The sequence below is a fragment of the Lygodium microphyllum genome, chromosome 25 (assembly GCF_053477565.2).
Source record: "Lygodium microphyllum isolate KBCC chromosome 25, Lygodium_microphyllum_v1.1.10, whole genome shotgun sequence".
Lineage (NCBI taxonomy): Eukaryota > Viridiplantae > Streptophyta > Polypodiopsida > Schizaeales > Lygodiaceae > Lygodium > Lygodium microphyllum.
The window spans coordinates 98,244,731-98,258,195 of NC_141159.1; the positions used below are offsets into that span (position 1 = coordinate 98,244,731).

Genomic DNA, 13,465 nt, shown 5'->3' on the forward strand with positions numbered 1-13,465 from the left:
GAGGAGAGCAACCAGTCGTTGGCTCTTCTACTGGAGGCCTTTTGGTCTTTCTTCTTCTCTCTGCACTTACTCTGCATAGTGCCATCTTCCTCTCTCTCTCCCCTTGTTCGTAACTTCCTCCCGCTTTTTCTCTCCTTGTTTTTTTTTCCATTTGAATTCTCTCCCCCAATTAGTCTCCTTTTCCCCTTCCTTTTCTCCTCTATCTTTAGTTTTTCTTTTTCTTGTTCACATGTCAAATTAGGCAAGCGACCTTCCTCATTCCAGCACTTTTATAAAAGTCTGACATGAGCATAATTTTTGTCAAAGCCTTGTTGTGCTAGTAATATGTCACCATGCCTTTTGCATAAATTCAACATTGACATCCAAGCAACCAAGATTATTTGCAAGAGGCATATCTTGCAGCAACTCTGATTCCTCCTTTAAATATCCTTCTTGTAGCATATCTCCAAAACACTTGCACCAAGGCTGTCATTGCACATAGAGCTAGTTCAAATAGCAGCAGGACAAAGATCCTTTGGCATCAGTTTTTCATATTTTTCTAATACACGCACATCATGCATCCAAACAAAATCATGCGCATGCACTAAGGGAATATATACATTGGATGCGGATTATTAAAATGCATCACACAAACAATGAATCACACGCAGAAATTAACACAAATGCACAACAAAAGAAATGGAGGTGTATACGACTCGGATGCGCAGCAACACGACATCCACCCCCTCTAAACTTGCGCATCCTCCGGATGTGCCAACTATCCAGGATCATTCAACTCCACAAACAGGTCAAGTCCATCTTCTGATTCTAGTAAACCTGTTTCTCCATCAACTTCATCATCCCAATGAAATTTCTGCCCCTTTCGAAACAGCTGATAGAGAACATCTACAATATGAGCAAAATGAGGAATCCAAATCATGTAAAATACGCAAGCTCCCACAAATCTCCGCACCTATGAAGTAGTCGAGCAATACTCTGCAATCCTGTTTATGGCATCCACCTTTGCAGGAGAAGGCTTTCTGCCATAATAACCAACCATATGCCCAACTATGATGACTTCATTAACAGCAAAGACAGATTTCAGCCCTGAAAGTGTCAAATTTACCTCCTCTAATCGTGTCAATATTTGTTCACAAGCATTCAAGTGATCAGCCACAAACTGTCTACATCCACCCAAATCAAGACTTTCATTCTTTTCTTCTTCTTCACAACCCTTAATAGGCACATCATCTAGAAAAGGCATGGTATACTGCGGAATATAGTCTCGAAGAACTCTATGCATAGCATTCATCATATGAGCAACTGAGTTTGTAGCACCTTGTGGCAAGGTACACATCCTCACTAGACCAATAGGTGTCCGCATAGTAGTAATATCCCTGCTTTCCAAGGCAAGCTGAAACTGATCATAACCTGAATACAAGTCACCTAGTGAATAGATGGCTCGTCCTACAAAAGCCTCAACAAATTCATCCACAACTGGACGTGTTCCCACATTCCTGATTGTCACTTTGTTCACGGGCTGCATATCCTGAATAAATCTCAAAGTACCATTCTTCTTTGGTACAGTAAACCACCTGTTAGAATAGGGTGCAGAAGAGGGTTCCAAAATCCCCATTTTAATCTTCTCATTCAGCAACTCTATCAGCTTTGGCAAGTGTGCTTTAGGCACAGGTATAGGGCGTATATTCCATGGTACATGAGGAACAGTGAAGATGACCATAGGTGCAACCAATTCGGGACTAATGCAACCAATTTCATGTGGAAAGAAAGCAAATGCCTTACCATGACGTCCAAGCATCTCTCTAAAACATTCTTTTTCCACTGGAAGCAAAAAATCTTCATTTCCAATCTTCAATTCTGCAAGAGTTTCAGCTGTAAACTTATGTCCAATATTTGCAGGTTCCCTCAATATAGGCTGCTTCATAGCTTTTTCAATCTGCTCATCACTATCAGAAGGAAGCGGGCCTGCAACTGGCTTAACCTTCTTATCAACTGTTTTATATTTTGTGTCAACCTTGGCATCATTCAGGCACTCTTTCCTTTGCTGCAATTTCTGCAGATTTTCAGCATCTTTCAACTCTGTTGGCTGAAAAATTTCAGCCTTTAGCTCTATGGACTGCATGGGTGCAGCCTGAAACTCTGTATGCGGAAATTTTTCTGCATTCAACTCTGTTGGCTGAATGAATTCAGCCCTCGGCTCTATGGACTGCATAGATGCATCCTGAAACTCTGTATGCAGAAATTTTTCTGCATTCAACTCTGTTGGCTGAATGGATTCAGCCCTCTGCAATTCTATTAGCTGATCAAGATCAGCCATAAATTCAGTTTGCTGAGTTTTCTCAGCCTCTAACTCTGTTTGCAGCATAAAACCAGAAATTTCCTGAAACATATCCAAGGTTTGCACAGGTATGATCTTTGAACCCTTGCGTACATCAGTTTTCAGCATTGCTCTCATCTCAAACAATGTATCTGCATAAGACATCCCTTCATACAATCCATCTACATGCTCTTCTGCTTGCAAAATACCTGCATTCTTCAACTCTTTCTCCTTACGACCAATGTACTGCGTGGCAACTCTAGGCAAATCTGAAATTTTCTGATAACTTACTGAACTATCTGAAGTAATCCCAACAAAGTTATTGGAGAAAGACTGGCTGCCAGGAGGCGAGATCTCCTCTTTTCTCCGCTCTGTACCACTGGCGTCTCGCAAGACAGCGGTACCTAATGAAAATCCAACTCCTTCGCAGGTAGTGGTGCCTCACGCAAGGAGTCCCTGTTTCTCGGATGATTTACCCCAACAGTCATAAACTGAACAGCTCGCATACCATCTTTACTGCGTATCCGTGCATAAGCTGATCCGTCATCCATCACTTTTGTTTCCATTCTTGCTTCTGTAATGAAAGGCTGTCCAAGAATAATCGGATAAGAGCATGAATCCTGAACAAAGCAATGATAATCCTCTTCAACATTACCAATAGAAATTCTGATACTCGGATAAGCAGCATACATATCACCAGAAGTATTATTGGCGGCTCTCATGCGCCAGCCATGCTCTGCATCCATAGGCCAGTTGCCACTCTCATAAACACCTCGAGCAATAAGATTAATCTCAGAACCATGATCAACTAAAGCAATCAAGGGAATTTGTTTCTCTCCAATCCTTACCACTGTCTCAGTGGTTGCTCTAGCCCAATGACTTCGTGAAAAATGGCTGTGAGGAATGAGAATAGGGGTCTCATCATCTTCATACTGCATAGGCTGCACTATTTTCTCCAATTGTGGATTAACAGAAGCATTCTCAACCATCACTGCATCATCATGCTCTTCCCCAAGAGCTCCATGCCACAATCCCTGTAAAGCAGGTCCTTCCATCGCATGTCGTTTCCTCCGCAAAAGATCCTGCATCTGATCCTGTATTTCTCTTCTAGCAATCCCAAGAGCCTCTCCAACAGTAAAAGTGACTTCACTATTCAAAATTCTTTCATGAAAAATCTTACTCATATCCGTTTGCATATCAAGGTCTGACAAGAGCTTGAATCCTGGCTCTTTTCTTGGTTGCTTCTTTTCCTTCTGCTTGTCTCCCATTGGTTGATCGGAACCTGTTTGAGTTGGAGAATTTGACATAGGTGGAGCTGTAACAGGTGGTGAAACAAAGTCACCCCCTCTAGTCTTTTTGGAGGAGCTAGGACCCTCCTCATCTCTTCTTCTCTTTTCCTCAACCATGGCATCTAAACCCTGCGTTTTAGCAATATAAGCAAAAATAGAATACCTGTCAACAGGAGAATCCCATCCTGTTTCTCCTCGGATGCTAGAGCCCACACAAGTCATAGTAGAAGTTTGAACTTTCCCTCTTCTCACTATCTCCAAGGCAGAAGACCATAAAGCAGAGTCTCCATCAGATTTCTGCTCAAGCTGAACTCCAAAAGCTGAAGCATCTCCTCTAACACTCACATAAGCTGATCGCGCAGCCATATCATCAACAAGCTTCTTCATACCTCCCTTACCAAAGTTCGTGTCAAGAGGAGCGCCAGTCTCTGTCAGCCATATCTTCCCATCTTGTCCCCAGAACACTACATTCTTCTTACGTGCTTCCTGAAAAGCATCACAATCTCTGCAGTGTTGGTGCTCTGTACTATCACACCAAATACATCGTCGCCCTTTTCTTTGACCAGCTGGAAAAGCAGTCACTGGAGCTGGTGCTACAGCAGGTACTGACATAAGTTGCTCCTTTAACTTACCAACTTCAGCTTTGACTGCTTCAATCGTCAAATCCGCCAAGCCTTTAATAACATCATCTACAGATAAGGGCACTGGAGCAGCAGGTACTGGTGGATTCACAACAGGAGGAGTAGGCTTAGGCAAAGAAGCTGCAACAGGGGTAGAAGAAGAAGTCTCCAAGGATTTTTCAGGAACTAATCCTGTATTACGATGCAATCTGACTCTCCTGCGCTGCTTCTTGACAAGAGCATTCACAGCATCAATGACATGTCTCCACTCAGTCTTTAAACCTGAATCAGTAGCTTGATCTTCCAAAAGATCATCCAACTTTTCCTGCAAATCAGCATCTGCAGCTTGCAAAAATAACACCACTTTCTGCATCTCCAAAGCTTGCTGTTCAGTCCCATCCAACTGATCATAACGGCTTTCAAACTCTCGCAGAAGAGCGGTAACAGAAAGTCCCTTATTAGGCATAGAAACCCATGCTAAAAAATTCCTGCGATTCATAAGACCTGTATCCTCCAGGAAATATTCATCTTTTAATGCCTTTTTAAATTCAGCCCAACCTGCATGTGCTTCTTGAATTTCTGCAATTCGACCTTCAAGAGCGCGCACCACGATCCGCAAGAAGTAGCGGCTCCAAACATCTTGAGAAACCCCAAAAAATTCATCTTTTCTTCATACAAATGCAGGTAAGTTGACACTTGCTGGCCATTAAACTGCTTCATCTCCTGTTGGACAGCTTTCAAGGCATCCATAGCATCACTGTCTCGTTTTGCATGAACTTGCTGCTGCATATACATGGTAAATGACTGAAACAGGTTCTTCATGACATTATCATCTGTCATCTCTTCTTGCGAGTCTCCCATCTTGCTGATGACACAGCACTTTCACGTCGGGTTCACCAGAAATGTCAAAGAGTTCGTGCAAGAGCTGCAGAACACGGGGTTCAAGGTACAGCAAGAAATAAAGACTATCAAGAATATCTCGATAACTCAATATTTGATGCCAAAGATCATTAAATTGCTTGTCAAGTTCATTACAAAAGAAGAGTCAAAATAATTGACAAAGCATGACATTCTGTCCATTGCTTTACAATAAGCGTATGTTCTTGGTTTTCAGGGCACCAATTAATTCAAACAGATTCAGGACTTAGACTAAAACAGCTTGTTCAAACTCCAAGTCCAACAGATAATGCATTTGATAAGTGCATGCATAGGCTCCAGACATGTATACTGCTCAGGTTAGCATCTGAAATCTATTGCAGAGAAATGCAGTCCATAATGGCATAAAGGGCACACTCTTGCATCCACTGCATCAAAATTTATCTTGTAGACCATGGCATTCACTCCTTATAGCTTGTTACACGGTCCTAATAGAAGCTTATCATGTGAAACAAAGCTTTGTCGTCTCTGTTCTTTGAACAGCTTCTTCATTCATTTTATGCCGCACATTTTCTTTGCTCAGTCCATCCCTTGAAAATGCATAAATCAGAGCACAGATAACATTTATCCGCTTAGGAGAGGACTTTGGAGATGAAGAAATTGAGTAATATCGAGGCTGAAAACGAGGTGCAATGGCAGCAATCCCGCATTGTATTTCCAGCCCATTGAATGGCCTTGTGCTGGAGATCTGGACGCGAGCTCGGGCTACCAAATTACAATGCTCAGCAATCGATCTTGGACCGCCAAAATCTTGTGATAGACTGATCGGAACAGCAGCCCTGGCAGTTCAAATGCACCAACCCTCTGTTGCAGGTTCTGTCACCAGCAAAGCCTACAACTAGACCCCGAAAGTAAGTCCTTTACCTCCACTCCATTATCACACACTTTTGGTATGTTGAGCTTTCCCTGATGTAGCATTTGTGAAACCATTGTCTTGCAGAGCAGCTAATGTGACTACTGTCAGTTTTCTTCATTGCAAGAAACCTTAAGCTGCAATTGATATCTATAATTTACAATCAGCACCCACTTGATCATGTATCATCCTTTTGACTACAAAAAGCTCTAGGAGCCACACGTATACTGCCAACAGGCCTGCAAGTACTCAGCTGCCTAAGTGCTACAATACTCAAAAGCTCCAATCATCCCTTTGACGAGATTATCTAACTTGCATTCTGGAACACCACGGAAGAGAGAACAAAAGAGAACCTTTTAGTAAAATCGAAGAGACCAATCTGCATCACTTTCTGCTTGGCAAGTAAAAAGCTTCATGTACAAAAACAAGTTCCTTGGTTCAATCCCATCCCTTGAGCTGTACAGTGCTTTCCGTTGATAACTTAAAAGTTCTGTCTAGGAGGAGGTCTGTCTGATGCAAGATTCACTCGCAAAGGCCTCCCTTGCACCTCCGCTCCATCCATTTTGCTGATGGCTTCATTTACTTCATCAATTGAAGATAAGGTTACAAACCCAAACCCACGGGATCTTCTCGACTCCCTATCATACACAACTTTAGCCTCCACCACCTTCCCATACTCTGTGAACAGATTTTCCAAAGAGATATCATCAAGGCCCCATGGTAAATTTCCAACAAATAACTTGTTGGGACTGTCTTCAATTCGAGAGCGAGGTCCTTCACTCCTGGACTGATCAGGAAAGCTTACCCTCAGCCTTCTCCCCATGAATTCCCTGCCATCGAATTTCTCTATTGCTGAATTTGCATCATCAACCGAGCCCATGGGGACGAAGCCGAAACCCCTGCTTCTGCCATTGTGTTCACTCCTACTACTGCCGTTGCCCCAAACCTGTCAATTCCTTCGGCTCATCGTTGTGCACCACCTTCGACTGCAAATCCGAAGTGCTCTTCACAGTGCCTGACGTACCACCTCGATGGACCACGAGTTCAAGGTATGGCACATGTTGCAATTCTTGCAAAACCTTGATGATGTAGAGGAGAGCAACCAGTCGTTGGCTCTTCTACTGGAGGCCTTTTGGTCTTTCTTCTTCTCTCTGCACTTACTCTGCATAGTGCCATCTTCCTCTCTCTCTCCCCTTGTTCGTAACTTCCTCCCGCTTTTTCTCTCCTTGTTTTTTTTTCCATTTGAATTCTCTCCCCCAATTAGTCTCCTTTTCTCCTTCCTTTTCTCCTCTATCTTTAGTTTTTCTTTTTCTTGTTCACATGTCAAATTAGGCAAGCGACCTTCCTCATTCCAGCACTTTTATAAAAGTCTGACATGAGCATAATTTTTGTCAAAGCCTTGCTGTGCTAGTAATATGTCACCATGCCTTTTGCATAAATTCAACATTGACATCCAAGCAACCAAGATTATTTGCAAGAGGCATATCTTGCAGCAACTCTGATTCCTCCTTTAAATATCCTTCTTGTAGCATATCTCCAAAACACTTGCACCAAGGCTGTCATTGCACATAGAGCTAGTTCAAATAGCAGCAGGACAAAGATCCTTTGGCATCAGTTTTTCATATTTTTCTAATACACGCACATCATGCATCCAAACAAAATCATGCGCATGCACTAAGGGAATATATACATTGGATGCGGATTATTAAAATGCATCACACAAACAATGAATCACACGCAGAAATTAACACAAATGCACAACAAAAGAAATGGAGGTGTATACGACTCGGATGCGCAGCAACACGACATCCACCCCCTCTAAACTTGCGCATCCTCCGGATGTGCCAACTATCCAGGATCATTCAACTCCACAAACAGGTCAAGTCCATCTTCTGATTCTAGTAAACCTGTTTCTCCATCAGCTTCATCATCCCAATGAAATTTCTGCCCCTTTCGAAACAGCTGATAGAGAACATCTACAATATGAGCAAAATGAGGAATCCAAATCATGTAAAATACGCAAGCTCCCACAAATCTCCGCACCTATGAAGTAGTCGAGCAATACTCTGCAATCCTGTTTATGGCATCCACCTTTGCAGGAGAAGGCTTTCTGCCATAATAACCAACCATATGCCCAACTATGATGACTTCATTAACAGCAAAGACAGATTTCAGCCCTGAAAGTGTCAAATTTACCTCCTCTAATCGTGTCAATATTTGTTCACAAGCATTCAAGTGATCAGCCACAAACTGTCTACATCCACCCAAATCAAGACTTTCATTCTTTTCTTCTTCTTCACAACCCTTAATAGGCACATCATCTAGAAAAGGCATGGTATACTGCGGAATATAGTCTCGAAGAACTCTATGCATAGCATTCATCATATGAGCAACTGAGTTTGTAGCACCTTGTGGCAAGGTACACATCCTCACTAGACCAATAGGTGTCCGCATAGTAGTAATATCCCTGCTTTCCAAGGCAAGCTGAAACTGATCATAACCTGAATACAAGTCACCTAGTGAATAGATGGCTCGTCCTACAAAAGCCTCAGCAAATTCATCCACAACTGGACGTGTTCCCACATTCCTGATTGTCACTTTGTTCACGGGCTGCATATCCTGAATAAATCTCAAAGTACCATTCTTCTTTGGTACAGTAAACCACCTGTTAGAATAGGGTGCAGAAGAGGGTTCCAAAATCCCCATTTTAATCTTCTCATTCAGCAACTCTATCAGCTTTGGCAAGTGTGCTTTAGGCACAGGTATAGGGCGTATATTCCATGGTACATGAGGAACAGTGAAGATGACCATAGGTGCAACCAATTCGGGACTAATGCAACCAATTTCATGTGGAAAGAAAGCAAATGCCTTACCATGACGTCCAAGCATCTCTCTAAAACATTCTTTTTCCACTGGAAGCAAAAAATCTTCATTTCCAATCTTCAATTCTGCAAGAGTTTCAGCTGTAAACTTATGTCCAATATTTGCAGGTTCCCTCAATATAGGCTGCTTCATAGCTTTTTCAATCTGCTCATCACTATCAGAAGGAAGCGGGCCTGCAACTGGCTTAACCTTCTTATCAACTGTTTTATATTTTGTGTCAACCTTGGCATCATTCAGGCACTCTTTCCTTTGCTGCAATTTCTGCAGATTTTCAGCATCTTTCAACTCTGTTGGCTGAAAAATTTCAGCCTTTAGCTCTATGGACTGCATGGGTGCAGCCTGAAACTCTGTATGCAGAAATTTTTCTGCATTCAACTCTGTTGGCTGAATGAATTCAGCCCTCGGCTCTATGGACTGCATAGATGCATCCTGAAACTCTGTATGCAGAAATTTCTCTGCATTCAACTCTGTTGGCTGAATGGATTCAGCCCTCTGCAATTCTATTAGCTGATCAAGATCAGCCATAAATTCAGTTTGCTGAGTTTTCTCAGCCTCTAACTCTGTTTGCAGCATAAAACCAGAAATTTCCTGAAACATATCCAAGGTTTGCACAGGTATGATCTTTGAACCCTTGCGTACATCAGTTTTCAGCATTGCTCTCATCTCAAACAATGTATCTGCATAAGACATCCCTTCATACAATCCATCTACATGCTCTTCTGCTTGCAAAATACCTGCATTCTTCAACTCTTTCTCCTTACGACCAATGTACTGCGTAGCAACTCTAGGCAAATCTGAAATTTTCTGATAACTTACTGAACTATCTGAAGTAATCCCAACAAAGTTATTGGAGAAAGTTTGGCTGCCAGGAGGCGAGATCTCCTCTTTTCTCCGCTCTGTACCACTGGCGTCTCGCAAGACAGCGGTACCTAATGAAAATCCAACTCCTTCGCAGGTAGTGGTGCCTCACGCAAGGAGTCCCTGTTTCTCGGATGATTTACCCCAACAGTCATAAACTGAACAGCTCGCATACCATCTTTACTGCGTATCCGTGCATAAGCTAATCCGTCATCCATCACTTTTGTTTCCATTCTTGCTTCTGTAATGAAAGGCTGTCCAAGAATAATCGGATAAGAGCATGAATCCTGAACAAAGCAATGATAATCCTCTTCAACATTACCAATAGAAATTCTGATACTCGGATAAGCAGCATACATATCACCAGAAGTATTATTGGCGGCTCTCATGCGCCAGCCATGCTCTGCATCCATAGGCCAGTTGCCACTCTCATAAACACCTCGAGCAATAAGATTAATCTCAGAACCATGATCAACTAAAGCAATCAAGGGAATTTGTTTCTCTCCAATCCTTACCACTGTCTCAGTGGTTGCTCTAGCCCAATGACTTCGTGAAAAATGGCTGTGAGGAATGAGAATAGGGGTCTCATCATCTTCATACTGCATAGGCTGCACTATTTTCTCCAATTGTGGATTAACAAAAGCATTCTCAACCATCACTGCATCATCATGCTCTTCCCCAAGAGCTCCATGCCACAATCCCTGTAAAGCAGGTCCTTCCATCGCATGTCGTTTCCTCCGCAAAAGATCCTGCATCTGATCCTGTATTTCTCTTCTAGCAATCCCAAGAGCCTCTCCAACAGTAAAAGTGACTTCACTATTCAAAATTCTTTCATGAAAAATCTTACTCATATCCGTTTGCATATCAAGGTCCGACAAGAGCTTGAATCCTGGCTCTTTTCTTGGTTGCTTCTTTTCCTTCTGCTTGTCTCCCATTGGTTGATCGGAACCTGTTTGAGTTGGAGAATTTGACATAGGTGGAGCTGTAACAGGTGGTGAAACAAAGTCACCCCCTCTAGTCTTTTTGGAGGAGCTAGGACCCTCCTCATCTCTTCTTCTCTTTTCCTCAACCATGGCATCTAAACCCTGCGTTTTAGCAATATAAGCAAAAATAGAATACCTGTCAACAGGAGAATCCCATCCTGTTTCTCCTCGGATGCTAGAGCCCACACAAGTCATAGTAGAAGTTTGAACTTTCCCTCTTCTCGCTATCTCCAAGGCAGAAGACCATAAAGCAGAGTCTCCATCAGATTTCTGCTCAAGCTGAACTCCAAAAGCTGAAGCATCTCCTCTAACACTCACATAAGCTGATCGCGCAGCCATATCATCAACAAGCTTCTTCATACCTCCCTTACCAAAGTTCGTGTCAAGAGGAGCGCCAGTCTCTGTCAGCCATATCTTCCCATCTTGTCCCCAGAACACTACATTCTTCTTACGTGCTTCCTGAAAAGCATCACAATCTCTGCAGTGTTGGTGCTCTGTACTATCACACCAAATACATCGTCGCCCTTTTCTTTGACCAGCTAGAAAAGCAGTCACTGGAGCTGGTGCTACAGCAGGTACTGACATAAGTTGCTCCTTTAACTTACCAACTTCAGCTTTGACTGCTTCAATCGTCAAATCCGCCAAGCCTTTAATAACATCATCTACAGATAAGGGCACTGGAGCAGCAGGTACTGGTGGATTCACAACAGGAGGAGTAGGCTTAGGCAAAGAAGCTGCAACAGGGGTAGAAGAAGAAGTCTCCAAGGATTTTTCAGGAACTAATCCTGTATTACGATGCAATCTGACTCTCCTGCGCTGCTTCTTGACAAGAGCATTCACAGCATCAATGACATGTCTCCACTCAGTCTTTAAACCTGAATCAGTAGCTTGATCTTCCAAAAGATCATCCAACTTTTCCTGCAAATCAGCATCTGCAGCTTGCAAAAATAACACCACTTTCTGCATCTCCAAAGCTTGCTGTTCAGTCCCATCCAACTGATCATAACGGCTTTCAAACTCTCGCAGAAGAGCGGTAACAGAAAGTCCCTTATTAGGCATAGAAACCCATGCTAAAAAATTCCTGCGATTCATAAGACCTGTATCCTCCAGGAAATATTCATCTTTTAATGCCTTTTTAAATTCAGCCCAACCTGCATGTGCTTCTTGAATTTCTGCAATTCGACCTTCAAGAGCGCGCACCACGATCCGCAAGAAGTAGCGGCTCCAAACATCTTGAGAAACCCCAAAAAACTTCATCTTTTCTTCATACAAATGCAGGTAAGTTGACACTTGCTGGCCATTAAACTGCTTCATCTCCTGTTGGACAGCTTTCAAGGCATCCATAGCATCACTGTCTCGTTTTGCATGAACTTGCTGCTGCATATACATGGTAAATGACTGAAACAGGTTCTTCATGACATTATCATCTGTCATCTCTTCTTGCGAGTCTCCCATCTTGCTGATGACACAGCACTTTCACGTCGGGTTCACCAGAAATGTCAAAGAGTTCGTGCAAGAGCTGCAGAACACGGGGTTCAAGGTACAGCAAGAAATAAAGACTATCAAGAATATCTCGATAACTCAATATTTGATGCCAAAGATCATTAAATTGCTTGTCAAGTTCATTACAAAAGAAGAGTCAAAATAATTGACAAAGCATGACATTCTGTCCATTGCTTTACAATAAGCGTATGTTCTTGGTTTTCAGGGCACCAATTAATTCAAACAGATTCAGGACTTAGACTAAAACAGCTTGTTCAAACTCCAAGTCCAACAGATAATGCATTTGATAAGTGCATGCATAGGCTCCAGACATGTATACTGCTCAGGTTAGCATCTGAAATCTATTGCAGAGAAATGCAGTCCATAATGGCATAAAGGGCACACTCTTGCATCCACTGCATCAAAATTTATCTTGTAGACCATGGCATTCACTCCTTATAGCTTGTTACACGGTCCTAATAGAAGCTTATCATGTGAAACAAAGCTTTGTCGTCTCTGTTCTTTGAACAGCTTCTTCATTCATTTTATGCCGCACATTTTCTTTGCTCAGTCCATCCCTTGAAAATGCATAAATCAGAGCACAGATAACATTTATCCGCTTAGGAGAGGACTTTGGAGATGAAGAAATTGAGTAATATCGAGGCTGAAAACGAGGTGCAATGGCAGCAATCCCGCATTGTATTTCCAGCCCATTGAATGGCCTTGTGCTGGAGATCTGGACGCGAGCTCGGGCTACCAAATTACAATGCTCAGCAATCGATCTTGGACCGCCAAAATCTTGTGATAGACTGATCGGAACAGCAGCCCTGGCAGTTCAAATGCACCAACCCTCTGTTGCAGGTTCTGTCACCAGCAAAGCCTACAACTAGACCCCGAAAGTAAGTCCTTTACCTCCACTCCATTATCACACACTTTTGGTATGTTGAGCTTTCCCTGATGTAGCATTTGTGAAACCATTGTCTTGCAGAGCAGCTAATGTGACTACTGTCAGTTTTCTTCATTGCAAGAAACCTTAAGCTGCAATTGATATCTATAATTTACAATCAGCACCCACTTGATCATGTATCATCCTTTTGACTACAAAAAGCTCTAGGAGCCACACGTATACTGCCAACAGGCCTGCAAGTACTCAGCTGCCTAAGTGCTACAATACTCAAAAGCTCCAATCATCCCTTTGACGAGATTATCTAACTTGCATTCTGGAACACCACGGAAGAGAGAAC

At 42.6% G+C, this 13,465-nt stretch overlaps 1 pseudogene; it reads right to left on the reverse strand.

Annotated features, from left to right (window-relative positions):
• Positions 1-6,496: 6,496 nt before the first annotated feature.
• LOC148014534 (31 kDa ribonucleoprotein, chloroplastic pseudogene) lies at positions 6,497-6,895 on the reverse strand (annotated as a pseudogene).
• Positions 6,896-13,465: the final 6,570 nt, after the last annotated feature.